The sequence below is a fragment of the Chlorocebus sabaeus genome, chromosome 10 (assembly GCF_047675955.1).
Source record: "Chlorocebus sabaeus isolate Y175 chromosome 10, mChlSab1.0.hap1, whole genome shotgun sequence".
Lineage (NCBI taxonomy): Eukaryota > Metazoa > Chordata > Mammalia > Primates > Cercopithecidae > Chlorocebus > Chlorocebus sabaeus.
The window spans coordinates 36,941,806-36,957,941 of record NC_132913.1 but is presented as its reverse complement, the minus strand read 5'-3'; the positions used below and the strand labels follow the sequence as shown (position 1 = coordinate 36,957,941).

The 16,136-nt window shown below is 38.4% G+C and overlaps 1 protein-coding gene and 1 non-coding gene across 2 annotated transcripts in view; one reads left to right on the top strand and one right to left on the bottom strand.

Annotated features, from left to right (window-relative positions):
- The window catches only part of LOC140712565 (uncharacterized), a 257,990-nt gene that overhangs the window by 218,528 nt on the left and 23,326 nt on the right, over positions 1–16,136 (bottom strand). The window lies entirely within an intron of this gene.
- LOC119625453 (U6 spliceosomal RNA) lies at positions 15,736–15,842 on the top strand. The gene has a single exon (XR_005241651.1). It is a non-coding gene; the product is annotated as a U6 spliceosomal RNA (small nuclear RNA).

Genomic DNA, 16,136 nt, shown 5'->3' with positions numbered 1-16,136 from the left:
GAAGAATATATCTCAACTTTTATTCAATTTGGATTATTTTTAACAAATCAAAGTTGAGGATTTTTCTTTTTAAGTTAATCCTGTATTCTCCACATCCTTGTTTAATTAGTCTTTCCTGATACTATTTGTGAAAAGGAAAATAATAATAATAAAAGTTTTCTGTCTTGAGACTTACAGGTATATTTTAAATACTCATTTGATTCCAGGGATTGGCAAATACAATTCAGTGCTCTTGGGTAGACTATTCATTCTAGCATTTTTTCTAACATCTTTAGTTTAGCTTTCTCTCATACAAAGCAGAAATCAATCTTATTTCATATAAAGTATTGGGATTAGGATACATTTCAGTTTGGCCTGTATATGGCAAAAATTCAAAACTTTCAGTATTACCCAGTTCAAAATTTCAACTCACTACTTACATGATTTTTCTCTTTGAACAACTTCTGACTTTCATGAACATAGACTTAATTCCAAATAGAGATTCTCTCATAAGTTTATACAAAAATAGGGGAAGTGCTTCGAGACTACTACAGAAATGTACAGTCCTACTGCGCATCTTAAAGACAAGGTGTGTGAGCTTTAATGAAGCCTTTGAAAGCTTAAAATGCATCAAATTAAAAACCATATGCATTAGAAAAAAATTATTTCAGCAGCTATTCTGTCAACTTTCCTGGAAGGAAGTAAAAGGTTTTTATTTAAGATATGAACACAGTCAGAGATAAACACATTTTCTTTGTAGAGACTAGATATCTCACTGTTGGGTATTAATGTTAAGATAAAAGCAAAGCAGATTTGTGCCAGTGGACATGACAGAAAAGTGAATCACAAAGAAAAAAAACAATTTTCAAAGTGCAAGCAATTGGAATGTTTACAGAGTATCACGAAATCCTGAGAATTTGAAGACAACTTTAAAGACATAAAATTCAACCACTTAGCTATCTAATGTTTAAATCTTCTCCACAGTAAATCGGTCAAATGCTCATTCACCCAGTGTTTAAACATATGCTCTGATAGGGAATAAATTACCTAGTGGGGAGCCCGTTTCAGTTCTGGGCAGCCGTGATGATTAGTTAGTCCTTCTTGGTATGTTCTACTAAAGTTTGTTTTCTTAGATTTAATATTTATAGATCGTACTTACACATTGGCATTACATAGGAACTCTTGGCTTGCTAATTCTATACCCTCTCCTAACCTCCATTCCTTTCACCTTCCACAATACGAGCAGAAAAACTAAATCTTCACTTTCCTGGGCTCTGTTTCAGCAAGGGCTTGCCAACGTAACCCAGTTCTGGCTAATGAGACATAGGAAAACTCCACAGGTGGGTTCTGGGGAAGCTTTTGTCATCCATTCCCTCTTCTTTCTGCCTTGAGTATAAACTTGATTAAGCCAGGATTGCTACTTGCAACCAGGAAGGAGAGTTCTCAAGTCTAAACCCCTAAATGCTCAGAGTCACCTACCTTCAGACTTAGTACTATTTAGAAAAAGTACACCCCATTAATCCTGACGGATTTTAGTCAGGTTTTCTGATGTTTGCACCTGAAGACAAACCTATTTAACACCTATATCATGTGGTCACACTGAAAAGTCAAATACTTATTCCATTTGATAACACTTCTCATCTTAATGAAGAGAAAATATTTTACTAAACTGCTACCTGACCCAGTTGGAGATACTCTCACCTTCAAATGTCAACAACTAGACTATATCTATAATATTATCACAACTGCAAAACTATCAGAGTAAACACAAAAGAGAGAATTTAGTTAATGAATGTTGGAGACTCCTGAATTCTGATGTAAGAGAATGTAAGCAGTATATTCACTGTTCCCAGTCGATTTCTTCCCTTTCCTATCTTCTCATTCTATTCCTATCTTAACTCACCTTCAATTTCATTATAAATCAAAATTTCTAGACCCTGGCAAAGCCTGATAGACAATTTTAATTTGTTTCCTCTTTATTTTTTTTTCTTTTTCAAGTCTATCAGGATGTCAGTTTCCTACAAATTACTTGCAGCCATAGTTTAACCTCAAAACAGGGCACTAAATTTCAACTTTTCCAGGATCATCAAATTTGAGCATCAAGTTGCAATGTCATTTAAAGATAGTGATCTGCTATACTCCTTGTAGACTAATAGCAAAATGCGCCACCAGAAATACATCTAAAACTTTGACCCATTTTTCTAGCTCTTAATGCATAATAACAATAATGCTATGCAAGAATTTTTATGAATGGTCTTTTCCAATAATTAAACGATGAAACACAATAAATCTGAATTTATTCTGCAATTTATATCCAGCTCAATCCTTTTTAAAGAAAAGCTATAATCATACACCTTCAGAATGATGATTTGATCAATCGCATTTCAGAATCAGTAAGTAGGTTTGATTCTGTATCTCCCATCTACTTCAAAGAAAACTTACAAGGAAGACTGTAGACTAATTAAGAGAATGGACTTTGACACAAGTGAGATCTTTAAATGTGGATTTTGCCCATTATGAGCTGACTGATTTAAGGCAAATTACTTTGGTCCATTCATTTTCATCATCAGTAAAAATGGAATAAATATATCTACCTCGCAGGTTTATTATAAACTTAAGTAACATACACACATAGTTAAACATTGTCACTAGCACATAAGTGTTCAATAAATGATAAGCTATTACCATTCCTAAAAATACTGGTACCCTTTTCTACCTCCATCCTGGTTTCACTGAATTCTTTCACTTGATGTGGTCAGCCAACAACGTTGGTTTCTAACGATTTAAAAGCACTGAATAGCTAGCATAAGTATAAATTATTTGGACATTTCTAGAATTTCCTTTTTATCTCGAAACCATTGCCCATCCTTTTGTAGAAACAGAATCTAGGTGATTCAGCAAGAGGTTTTTTAAAAAGACAGAAAAGGCAAGGGAGTAGAGGTAGAGCCCCTAATGTTAGACATGTGCCGGAGTTTGTATTGTTCCAGAGCACCCTGAGACAAGGATTTGAGTGCAAATAGCAATTTTAGGAAATGCTGGGTGTAACGGTAAAGAAGAAGGGAAGGAATACAAAAAAAAGGGGTTCCTTACCAGTCCCACTAGTATTGTATGCAACTTGAGTTTAATCTCACTGAGGAAACTCTGAGAGCCAGGGAACATACCCCTTTGAATTACTGCATCCAAGAGGCAGGGGAGCTGGGGTATTTATATCTCAGGAGTTGTCCTGAGATCATTGTTGAAAGCTGCTCCCAGGGTTTGTTAATTCCCAGGCACTTCTGGCTCACTGATCATGGATCATAGGCAAAGCTGTTTTCTGTGCTTCTGCTGAAAAAGAAATGAGATACTGAGATGAAAATACTGAGAGTTGGAAGTCAGGGAAAAGCCCACTGGATGATGACAGAAAGGAAAAAAGGGGGCACTGATGGCATGTGCTTCAGGGCACTGAGGACTAAATGAAACCAGAAGAACAGGACCTAAAACCAAGTTATGGATTGTGAAAGGGTAAATCCCAGGAAAAAAACATTACAGGGTAATATCTCAGGGTAAAAAAAAAAATTACAGAGTAGTTTTTTTACAGGGTAAAAATTCCCAGGGTAAATCCCAGGGTAAAAAGAATCTGAGCAAGGGAAGTGAAAGGCTGAAATTTTTGTGAAATGAAAAAGCTGGCAGTCCAGAAGAAAGTCAGAATTTTGACTTGGAGGGTGTAGTACACATATCACACCAAACACTTTCATTTTGGTGTGCCCTAGCAGGAAGCTCATGGTGCTATTGGTCCTTCTCCCATGGCACATGGGCAGCTCTGGGCCTATGGGCTCACCTTTTAATGTGACTGGCTATTGTTGAACATGCAGTACTTCTCAAAGCACATCCATGCATGTTGCCATCCCAGACACACTTTTCAGACACACTTTGGGAGGAGGGGTCCAATTTGGAACACCTAGTCAGGCCTAATCTTTCCAAGGAAAATTCAGGTATTTCCAGATGCCACAAATCCTTTGTACACAGAACTTTGCTCATGAGCATGACATTTTCTGCACTCTCCTGGCTTTCTGCACAGAATTTGTTGGGTGCCGTCCTCCTTTGCAGCAGAGATCCAGAGAGAAACCTGGGGCTATGGGCTGAGGCCGAGAGTCTAGGCTGAAGTAGACTGAAAATTGTGAGAGAACTTGCACCACCTGACCTCTCAGTTCCTGATTCCTTCAGCAAACAATTATTAAGCACCTACTTTTTTCTCATTTATATCTCTAGCAGAGTTATAGGGGCAAGCAGGCCAGGATCCCCAAACCCCTCTAATACACTCTGCCAGTTAGTCCATCTGTGCTAAGGAGGCTAAAGTTGTAGACTAGATTGTCATGATTAGATTGTCTATTATTTTCTGATGACTGAATGCCAAAACCGGTGTCCATCCTACCCTTGCCCTTCTTCTGACCAGCTCGTCCCAGAGGGCACCTCAGTGAAGTCCATCTTTGAGGCTAGAGACAACATGTACCCCTGGCAGCAGACATCAGTGGGATCCTTGTCAAACACAACGGTAGTCATTGTCATTAGAGGGGCTTGCAGAACATTTTCAAAGAGCAATATTTTTTCTTGTTAGGCTTCTTGCAGTTGCAATTATAATTAGGGAATTTTAAGAATTTAGGACTTTTTCAGATGAAAATTACAGTATTTGGTTTATACAGAACAACTTTTCACTAGGAGTCACAGCATTCATTTTATTGATTTTTTTCATTTTTTATAAGTCCCTGTGGATTTAATGTGTTAGAATAAAGATATCTCTGCAGAAGGCAATTCTCATTTTTAAAAAATGACTGTTGATCAATGTGGAGTTATCCTTACAGATTAATGTAAAAAAGAAACATGTTTAAAACACTATTTGAAATTAACTTGGGGACACTTTGAAAGGAAAAATCAATTAAATAATGTGATTCTAGATCCTTTCATAAAATACACAAACTTTCCATTTTGTATAGTGACATTTTTTTCAGATACCTAGAGATATGAATGAACATCCTTAGAAACATAACTGAGTCTTTATTTCTTTGGGAGTATCACTACCCTTGAAACAGGATGATAAAGCTGAGAATAGCACCATAAACTCAACTATAAATAACCCACATTAACAAAGGAAAATGCTGGTTGAACGACTTTTTACACATACCAAAAAGCAATGATTTACAGATATTTCCCAGTGAAAACATGGAAGCAAAGTAAGAAAGAAAAGAGAAATAAATTAGGATGCTAAATGTTGCCTTCACTGTGTCAGGGAAACTAATGATCATTTAAGAGGGAAAATGATAATCCCTTCTCAGGGCCCTATTTGATGTGAACTGCTGTCTAGGCTTACTCTTGTTAGTTCTTTACAGGAAAGTCAAAGTGGGTAGAATACAGCAAGTTTTTTTTTTTTGTTTTTGTTTTTTTAAATACCTTTAGGGAGACTTTTACTTTTCACTTTACCACAGACTCCTCATGCCCTAATATTCATAACTCTACCCTGATTTACACCTTTATCTTTTCAGCCTGGTCTTTGCAGGCATGTGATTTAGGGATTCCTGTCCTATGTTCCCCCACCCCACCAAATTTCTCTATTTGATATCCCAGAATTATGTTCACTCCATAATTCCAATCTCAAATAGCCTCCTTCATTTCCCCTTTCCCTGTCTAACGTTCATTTCTCCACAAAATCCATTCACGTGATGACCACTTCATAAGGGAGTGTCTGAGCTTATCACATTTGTTATTTATAAGCAGTGGTATGCTGGTAAATGTTTAATAACTGGCTCTCCCTGGAAGGAAGAGGATCCCAGATTTGTGGTGTTTGTCCATTTCTGTGGTGTAAACTCTCTTACCATGGCCAGTCGAAAAAGTGCTCACAATCTGCTGGTAAGAGCTGGTGAAAGCGGGCTCCAGCACACAATTGTTTTTTTAAGGAACAAATGGCCCATAGCTTTGTAAGACTGTATCAAGGTATTGTACTTTTAAAAGAGGTGTGGAAGCAGCACCGAGCAAAAGTAAAAAGAACCAAGTTCTAGCCCTCATTCTGTCATTCCATAACTAGTTGATTCTAAGTCCACTGAACCTTTCTGGATCTCAGTTTTCTCATCTATACAATAACAGGAGCACATGAAATAACGTTCTAATGCTAACAGGCCTATAATTCTATGTCATCCTTCATACAATCATGCATTCCCACCTCAACTACAATCTCCTTGAGAGTGGGTTATGCCATAACATAGTATATCCTCAACACACCAGGCACAGGCCCTTGTACTTAACAGGTGCCTCCTATATAGCTATTTTGCTGAATAAATGATTCACCTGGGTAACACTGGCAGTAGCCTGGGCATATGATGGGTTAGTGGTATAGAATAGGGTATGAGATTGCATTAGAACAAGGAGAAAGAATCGAGAGATTAATTTGAAGAATAGTTTTCTCTATGAATAAAGAAAATGTCCAGGTTGGTAATAGGTAAACTGAACAGTGTCATTTGTATACCATTTCTGCTCCTTCTCTCCCCTGGAGGTGCCAAGACGTCCTCCATTTGACCTCGTCCCCTAGTGGAAACTTCCCTTCCTCACCACCATTTTTCTACATTAGAATTCACGCTAGACTACGTTTTTAGCATTTCTTTGCAATTTGCATTTCTTCCTGTCATATATCACTGTCAAATTTATCTCAGAGTAAACAATATCTTTTTTACCAATACCTTTCTTTTCGTTTTTCTTATAACGCTATTTGCGAGCATAAAAAACCTGAATTTGGGCTGATTGGGGCAATATTAATAATACAGCAAAAGCCAAGAAGAATTCACGTATTGAAGTAAAATTGGACATTCAACAGAATAATAAATAAAATTCTTTCTACTTCAGCTTTTTCTAGGCTCATAAGGCCTAGATATCATATGGCAGTGAGGTAAGAAGAGAGCTCTGTGCAGAACTGCTAAGATTCTTGTAAAACCATTTTTATCAGCATCAATGAACCCTAACCAATTAAAAGAAAGAAAGAAAGAAAGAAAGAAAGAAAGAAAGAAAGAAAGAAAGAAAGAAAGAAAGAAAGAAAGAAAGAAAGAAAGAAAGAAAGAAAAAACCTCCAGAGTTGGAAGAACTGGAGAAGAATCCTGCTGAGTTATTGGCAGTATGGCTCCCCCAAGGGAGAAAACCTACTTCTTTGCTTTAAGCCAAGTGAGAGGAACTTCAAGAGGAGGAGACACTTGAAGAGTTTGATAAATATCTCCCAGAGTTTAAAAAAAAAGTTAGTGCAGGTATAAGACAGTGTGGCTAGACTGGCCTGAAGGAGCAATGCAGAGAACAAGGCAGGAATCAAACTTTCTGCAGACCAACTGTGTGCCACACAGGAGGGATCAAACCTAGAGTTCTTGAAAGGACTGCCTGGAAAGACAAAGCAAACGGCCAGGAATCAAGGACTGTGTCAAAAGTAACAAACTGCAAGAGGTGTCACCTATCTTACAGGAATTATAGTTGCAGTTGAGGCTCCCGGGGCAAAATCATTCCAAAAACACCCCTGTGATAAAGTCAGCTTTGAGCGTCTATGACAGCAAATCCAAATCACATCAGTAAGATATTTGCTGTCCCTTTAACTCTTCTCCCTCATCCCCCTCCAGTGCTGAAGGCACTAGAAGCCATAGTTAGTGATGGAAGAGGAGATGCCACGTCTCACACACACTCACACACTTTACATTCATATACATACACTCTCATACACACGCATTTATACACACATTCACACGCATTCACACACATGCGCACACACACACACCACACACACACACTTACCAATTCTTGGTCAGGCCGTGGCTGGGAAATGGGAGAAAATTTAAAGAGGACAATGGGTTTCTATTATTATACTGAACTGAACTGCTTAAAGCTTTAAAGTAACTAGAAGATTATTAATTGCCAGAAAAGAGAGAGTAATTTTTAAAACTCTGAGATCTGCTCAAAATTTCATCCAAGAATCAGGAAAAAAGCTATTCAACCCAATGTGTTAAAGAGACAATGAGGAAAAAAAAAAAAAGTTGCTTCAGGTTTTTGTTTTTGTTTTTTCTAATGAGATTTTTTAAACTATAATGGTCGCAGACTTAATAGAAAAAGATTGGCCTCCAACCCTTCAAGTCCTTGAATGTTTTCAAAACCACTTTAAAACACCAAAAGGCATTGATTCATCTGCCCCTAATCAAACTGCAAGCACCCACATTTGAGAAAAGCAAAAACTATTTATTCTTCGATTGTGTTGTTCCTCTGTTTTGCCTAATTTATAGTATTAAAACTGTGTGTTTTCTATTGTTTTTCATTGAAAATGCGCTATACTTTTACTCCCCTATTGATTTTTAAGTCAGGTAGACCTAGGATCTGAAACACTACTTATAACATTCTTCATAAAGGAAAATGTCTGCAACATTCCAAAATTAATGGTTAGAACTCAACCCATTTGGAGAATAAGCTTCCCTGTAATATGTGCATACTCCAGTGATGACTGTATAAGTAAGAGCAAAATAAAACCTTTATTCAACATGGTCATATCTGTATAGAACTTGTTATACTAATTTCAAATCTCTCAAAGGATATAGATGTTTTCCCCAGTAGGTCTGGTCTCAGGGATAAGAGAAATTCATTATTCCATCTGTATTAATTTATCATGGTGTGTACAGCCAAGGATCCAGCACAGAAATGGCACAAGCAAAGACTTCCCGGCTGACTGTCTCTTGGGGGTCCAAGACACAGTAAGTTGTCAGAGTTGATAAAGATATGTTCTAAGAAATGTGAACCTGCCCATTATTTTTCTGGGAATAGCAGCCAAAACCAATAACAAAAAAAAAAAAAAAAAAATGACCCAACACCGCCAGGCTTGCGGGCATTCTTTACTACATTTCATGCCAATTATTCCTTCTCACATGAAAAGCAGGCATTACTTTCCAACCCCTGACCTATATTTCACATACCAGAGTTTCAGACCAAAAGAAACACTAGCTATCATAAAAATGCTACGACAGCCTGCCACATGAGGAGGAATCCCTTTAGGCTTCCAGCCAACAAGTTTGGTTTGAGTCTGCCACACTTTTATAGGGTGGAAAGGTGAGGTAGGGGAGAGAAAGAGAATAATTGTCCTCCCTTCCTTGAGAGGTCTTATCACAATATCTACTACTTTGAGAGATGTAGTGAAAAAATGATGGAAATCATAACTAATACCTGCTTGTCTCCATGGCATCTAGAGTCCCAGTAGGCCTCGTCCTTAGCTGCTTCTCCTGTTTCAAGCACAAACTAATCATTCCAGTAAAACCTCTAGAAAAGATCTCCTTCATGCCTGAAATATTCTGAAGACATAGGATTGGAACTAGAAAGCACTTCAGACAGAAACGTATGCTGGAGCATGGTTTTTGTGAATGGGAGGTCATGGGCAATGGTTCTTCTAGTGGCTGAACAGGGATTTGAGTATAATGGTTCATTTTTACTAAATGGTTCCCTGGGGGGTCCAAAAAAAAAAAAAAGAGCAATATCCAAAAGTGCCCAACATCTTTCCAGGGGCAGCTTTTTCAGGGGGAAGAATCTAACTCCGTGAAGACTCACAATGTGTTATACCGAAAAATGGAATGAAAATACATTTCCAGCCTTCTCAAGCAGACTCCAACAGTGAAGAAAAAAACAGAACACAAAACGTTCTCAGGTTATAGCCAAGTTCTAGATGGATCTCAAGACCCAGCAGAGAGATTAATTTAATTTTCTAAGATAGCAGAGTAAGTCAAGAAATAGGGGATTAAAATGAAATTATTTTTGCCTGACTACCATATCAAATCCTTAAATAATAAGGCAGCATCGAACTCCATTATTTCAAACTTCAAATATTGTTTCTAGCATAAGAGAAGCATGCAGAAACGGGATGGGAGGCATACTGCATTGTTATTCAAAGTAAACCCTCAGCATCTTCTGTACTTCATTCATTCACATATATGTATTCACATACATGTATTAACTATTCCATTCAAAGTTCTGTGCAAGTTGCTGGGGCTGAAATTGGGAATAAGATAGATAAGACTGCTGTCTTCATATAGAAGCAGAGAAGAGAGAAAAATTGCATTTTGAACAACAGACAAGCTCTAGCTATGCCAAAGCTCTAGCTAAACTAATATACTTGGTCAAGGTGTCCAGCCTTTGTAGAAAGAATTTCAATTTGGGTTCTGGCTCTGTCACTAACCTAATGTGTGACCTCAAACAAGTCATGAATACATTCTGGCTCCCAATTTGGAGACAATGGCACCTGTTTTAGGGAGCTGAGACTCAAAGAAGGCAATGAAGTTTTATAAACTGTTGTATAAATAAAGTGTCTTATTACAAATAATAGAAAACGCTTAGAGCGGCCAAGCATGGTGGCTCATGCCTGTAATCCCAGAACTTTGGGAGGCCGAGGCGGGTGAATCACCTGGAGGTCATGAGTTTGAGACCAGCCTGGCCAACATGGTGAAACGCCGTCTCTACTAAAAATAGAAAAATTAGCTGCACATGGAGGCAGGTGCCTGTAATTCCAGTTACTCGGGAGGCTGAGGCAGGAGAATTGCTTGAACCTGGGAGGCGGAGGTTGCAGCAAGCCGAGATCCCACCATTGTACTCCAGCCTGGGTGACAAGAGCAAGCGTTTGTCTCAAAAAAAAAAAAAAAAAAAAAAAAAAAAAAAAAAAAAAAAAAAAAAAACACTTACAGCAAAAAAAACTTAAGAGTTATCATTCCATTTGTTGCCTAATTCAAATCTAACAAAAATATCTGCTGTCAGAGCCAAAAGAGTAGGTTGTGATTGTAACTAATCATTTACACAATACATTATGAAGAACACACAATACTCAGATCTGTACAAAGTCACAAGCTAAAACATAATAACGTTTTACAGTTTTCTTTAAATTGTTCACAAACTACGTAAAAAAAAAAAAAAGAAAATGCACATTTACCATTCAATACTCTTCAGAATTAAAGAAAAATAAGAGATACAGAAAAATAGGCTTTTTAAAATAGGCAAATAAAATTTTCTTTAATGAATGGATTCAGTTAGTAGTGAATGACTCCAGGGAAAGAAGTTAAGGGAATAGTCCATGAGGTTTTGGTGTGTGTGTGTTTTTTTTTTCTTCCTTTCAACCCTACCTCTCTACCAAAGGAAAGGAGCCAAGAAGAATGGTGAACTGAAGGTTTCTTTTTATTCTCCCATAATTCAGGTGCATATTTTTTCCAGCTGAAAAGGGGGTAAGTACTTCTTCAGCTATGACTCAGAATGATCAGTTTCCATTTCAGAAAGAATGGTTAAAAACAAATACACACATAGTGGACTTGCAATTGTAGTCACACAGAGAGATTTTTTTCTACATCTAAAACAAATGAATCTAAATATTTTAAGTGGCTTTACCAGTTGGTAGAAAACATGCAAAATATAATTCACAGGTGTGTCTACTGGGTTCCTTTTATGGCAATGAGCATGTAGGGGTTCCCATTATCAGAAAATGAGGACAACAGGTTTAAATCCAAACCCACTGCGAAATCAAAAACTGCCATAGTGGGAACAGTCAATCAAAAAGATTTTCATTGAATGCTTTAGCACTGGAGGCATTGAGAGTGCAGTGCAGCTCATCAAGACAGACTCCCTATCAGCAGATCCTGGCACACATATATGGGAAAGCTGTGACCCTCTGGCAAACAAACAGCTTAACTCCCTCACCTTTGGTGTAGTGGGGTACACCCCAATACCTATAGCAAACTTCCCAGAGGGCAGAATATTAGCTTGGCATGAGATGGCTTATCACCTAGTTATTCTAGGCATGGTGGGGTAGTTACAATCTGTAAACCTTCTAATGTACTTTCATTCCAGGAATGCATAGACAAGGTAGAGAGGACAAGTCTATTAAAAGCTTAAATACTTAACAACTTAGTGGGGGAAAGATTTAACACCAGCATCTTGCCAGCAGAAGTTAAAGCTGGACAGAAAGAGCCACAAAGAAACAACAGGAATCCCCGCTCCCCCCACCACACACACACACACACACACACACACACACACACACACACCCCTATCAGAATTTTGCCTATTATAGAACGCAATTCTACAAATCCCACAAAAGCTGCAAGGGAGTAAGTTTTCAGTAAATGTCAAAAATTAAAAGCAGTGCTATAAAGGTATTGTAAAGAAAGAAAGAAAGAAAGAAAGAAAGAAAGAAAGAAAGAAAGAAAGAAAGAAAGAAAGAAAGAGAAAGAAAGAAAGAAAGAAACTACACAAGGGAAAGAAAGACACTAGGAAGTTGGGTGATGACTGACTCACAAAAATGTCTTATAGAAACATCGGCATGAAAAGAAACTACATCTTAACCAAAACCATCTGATGGCTGAACTCTAGGTGCCTTGTAAACAGGATCTTTGCCTTTATTTTTCTCTCAGCAGCTGACTGCAATTTTGGTGGTTTAAATAAAATCTGGAATTTTTTTCTAAAGATGAAACCTACATGTTTGATATTTAAATTTCTGTAATTTTTCTTTAGCCATATGAGGTTCTGTGATATGAACACAAGTTATACTAAACACACACACACACACACACACACACACACTAAACATTGATATATATTCATATGTCCAGATCTTGGGACAGGGAACATACTTTCTGATGATATAGAGCATAATCTTTCTTAGGGAAAATTTATTGTTTTGATACCTTAATCTTTTCAGTTGGTGTCTCAGCTAGACAACAAAGAAAGTTAAGCCTGATTTAGCTATATTAGATTTTAAATCTGCTGCATTCACCAAAGTTCACCCTAAGCCCAGCAAACTGTTTAATACATTATAGGCACCAAGCAAATGTCTGTTAAATGAATTAATATAGTAAGACCAATCAGCAACCTATCATTAAAACTGAAGTTTTACCTTATTTACATAAACTAAAATAATTTCCATTGTAATATTGCTAGTTATGAGCTAATAAAGATCTACTCAGATTTTTAAAATGTGTTTGGATTTCACACTCTTCTACCCAGCAGCAACCAAGTCTCTGTCAATAATCATATAGTGACATTTCAAGTCCTCATGTCTTAAGCTAACAAATAAAACCAGGGGGCTAAGAAGCAAATTTATGGAGTATTATTTGAAGAATACTTAAATGATTGCCTAAAAGTATTTTTCCTTCACCAATTTACCATTGGTATGATCTGAAGTTGCTACCATCAATCACGTATTGGATGCAAAACATTCAAAGGTTCTGGTAAAAGGCAAATATGCTACAGGTACCATCTGAATTTCCTTAGACCTTAAAAGTGTGGGTTAAAATGAAGTTTTATTTAATGGAATAATTTAAATGTTTCTAGTCTGTATAACCATTTGTGTTTGACAGGCCTTCAGGCCTTCAGCCTTCCCCACCCCACTACTCGCCCTGATCCCTTCAAAAACTTTTTTCCAATATTTCTGAGTCTGAGACAGGCTGCTAAATAATCCCATTTCTGCTGGCTCCTGTGATGACCTCAGCTTGGCTTAGCCATCATTCCTGCAAGTACCCCAGTTCCTCCTAGGGCTCTCCAGAAATCAAATCTATGCAAGAACTCTGTCACAAGAAAGAAATCTTACTTCCATTTTGCTTTGGAGAGATTCTCAAGCATGATCACTTAGGTCTCAGAACTTACTTTACAGAGTTCTCTATCTCTCTCTCTTCTCACCCCTAACCTCCCTTAAAATTTTAGAATTCCTCTGCTCTCCACAAAACTCAGATATGTTCCATTAGGGCAGGGAGACAGCTCTAGGTGCCTGAAACCGTGGCACATGCTGGCTCAGCACCCCCTGACAGGCAAGGCCCTCTGCTGAGAGCTTATCCAACCTGGCTGCTTATTCTCCCAGGACATTCCTCAGTGTTTGTGCAAACATGCTTCTGGCAAGCACAAGATAAAAATGTGCCAAGTATGCCTGAATTTCAGTCTCAGTTGAGACCACTTCCACATATGGAAAGATTAAAAGATAAGTATTAGCATAGTATCATCTACAAACATCTTCATGAAAATTAGATTGTGAGATCAGTTGATCCTGCAACAGACAGCAGATCTCTGAATGACAGGACAAATGTGATTTGATGAAAGGGACAAAGGGGAAAGAGACATAAAGGCTAAAAAATTCAGAATCTGGAGGTTGTTCCCAGGGTGATGAGCCCAGGAGCCAGGTGCCTTAAGGGTGAATGGCCAAGGGCACCTGAGGACATTGGGTACATGGGCAGGGGACACTTGGGTACAAGGAGATGAAATGGGAATGAAAAGACACCAGAGATAAACTAAACCACGTCTCAGTGTTTCTGAAACTGTCTTGGAAACAAATAATTATCTTTTCCAGTGAAATTCCAGTGAGTTTCTGAAACTCAGTGTTGGAAATAAATAATTATCGTTTCCGGTGAAATTCCATACAAAAGTTTGATTTCACAAATTTGTCATTGATCTTCCCTGTAACTGGCTCTGTTCCGTCGTTAGCCAGTCATAACATCAGTCTATGTGACACCAAACATCCAGCCAATTCAGTCATAATCAAAACTCCAGTTAACCAGCCAGCTGTTGTCTGTACATAATGCCAGGCAATCAACTGGACTAACTTCATGCCCGGGTTGATGGGAAAGACCAGATGTTTCAGCATTATGTAAATGCTAAGTGCCAATTGAAAACAGGAGTGCTCACTGTCATTTTGCATACAATCTTAGAATGAGAACTTGCACTTTTCTCATAAGTAGGACGTTAGCCCAACCAAGATCTCAGAGATATGCATACACAAACACAGGTACACACACACGCTGAAAATGCTTGGGTGCGTGTGGGTATGTAAGAACATGTCAGAGGTGCAGGCGTAGTAAGTTAATTCATACAATCTCAACTTCATAAAATGTACTCAATGTGCCTATCCCTGCCATTCTGTGCTCTTCCCTGCCTTGCCGTGCTCTGCTCTTCATCTCAGGGAACGACGCTTCCAGGCTCTTTTGCCCTCTGGCTTCAGCATATGGGAGGCACAGCTAGAAGATGAAGGCCACAAGGAAGGGCATGGCAAGCGAATTTTCTCCCTTCTCCCTCTGTCTCCTTTGATGTCTCCAGAAGCTGCACCTCCTTCCAGGTTATCCTTTCTTCCACAGTTCTGGTTCCCATACAAAAGCCCTATCTCTGGTCCCTAAACTCCCTCTCCATCATCTGCAAAATCTATTTCCTGGACTAAATTTCATCTACTGAAAGACCTAGACTGACTTATTTTTCTGGCTGGAACCTGACTGATACACAGGATAATCTGGCAAAGTAAAGTACCTCTCATCCTGGGGTTTCAAGGGCAGCCTAAGGCCTATTAAAGAGCAGCTCAAGTGCTGAGCCAATGAAGGATGTGACCAGAGCTCTCCTCCTCTTCCTTGCTTCTCCCTATCAAGTCTTCTAACTAGCAGGAAAATAAATAAATAAAAATGATTTAGGCCGGGCACAGTGGCTCACACCTGTAATCCCAGCACTTTGGGAGGCAGAGGCAGGTGGATCACAAGGTCAAAAGATGGAGAACATCCAGGCCAACACGGTGAAACCCTGTCTCTAGTAAAACTACAAAAAAATTAGCTGGGCGCGGCGGTGCGCGCCTGTAGTCCCAGTTACTAAGAAGGCTGAGGTAGGAGAATTCCTTGAACCTGGGAGGCGGAGGTTGCAGTGACCCAAGATCGTGGCACTGTACTCCAGCCTGGCAACAGAGTGAGACTCCCTCTGAAAAAAAAAAAAAAAAAAAAAAAATGAGTGCTTGCTTTGACAACACATATTCTATAATTGGAACAACACAGAGAAGATCAGCATGCCCACATGCAAGAATGACATGCAAATTTGTGAATGCTCTATATATCTTTTTACTATCCATGTATCTTATAAAATCATGTTGTATACCTTAAATATACACAATAGAATTTATTTCTTAAGTGATTTATCAAACACAACTCCTGCTGTTTCTCCAGTGATTCCTATGAGACAGAACCCTCAAATCAAATGTTCGGAACACTTTCCAAAATCAGCAAGCAATCCTGTCTTCCTGCCCCCACTCTATATGTCTGCCAATGGACTTAGTATAAAATGATCCTATCATTTCTTCTTTTGTGGGCTAGGAGGCAGCAATTTCTTCAGACGGCCCTCTAAACAGTAACTCA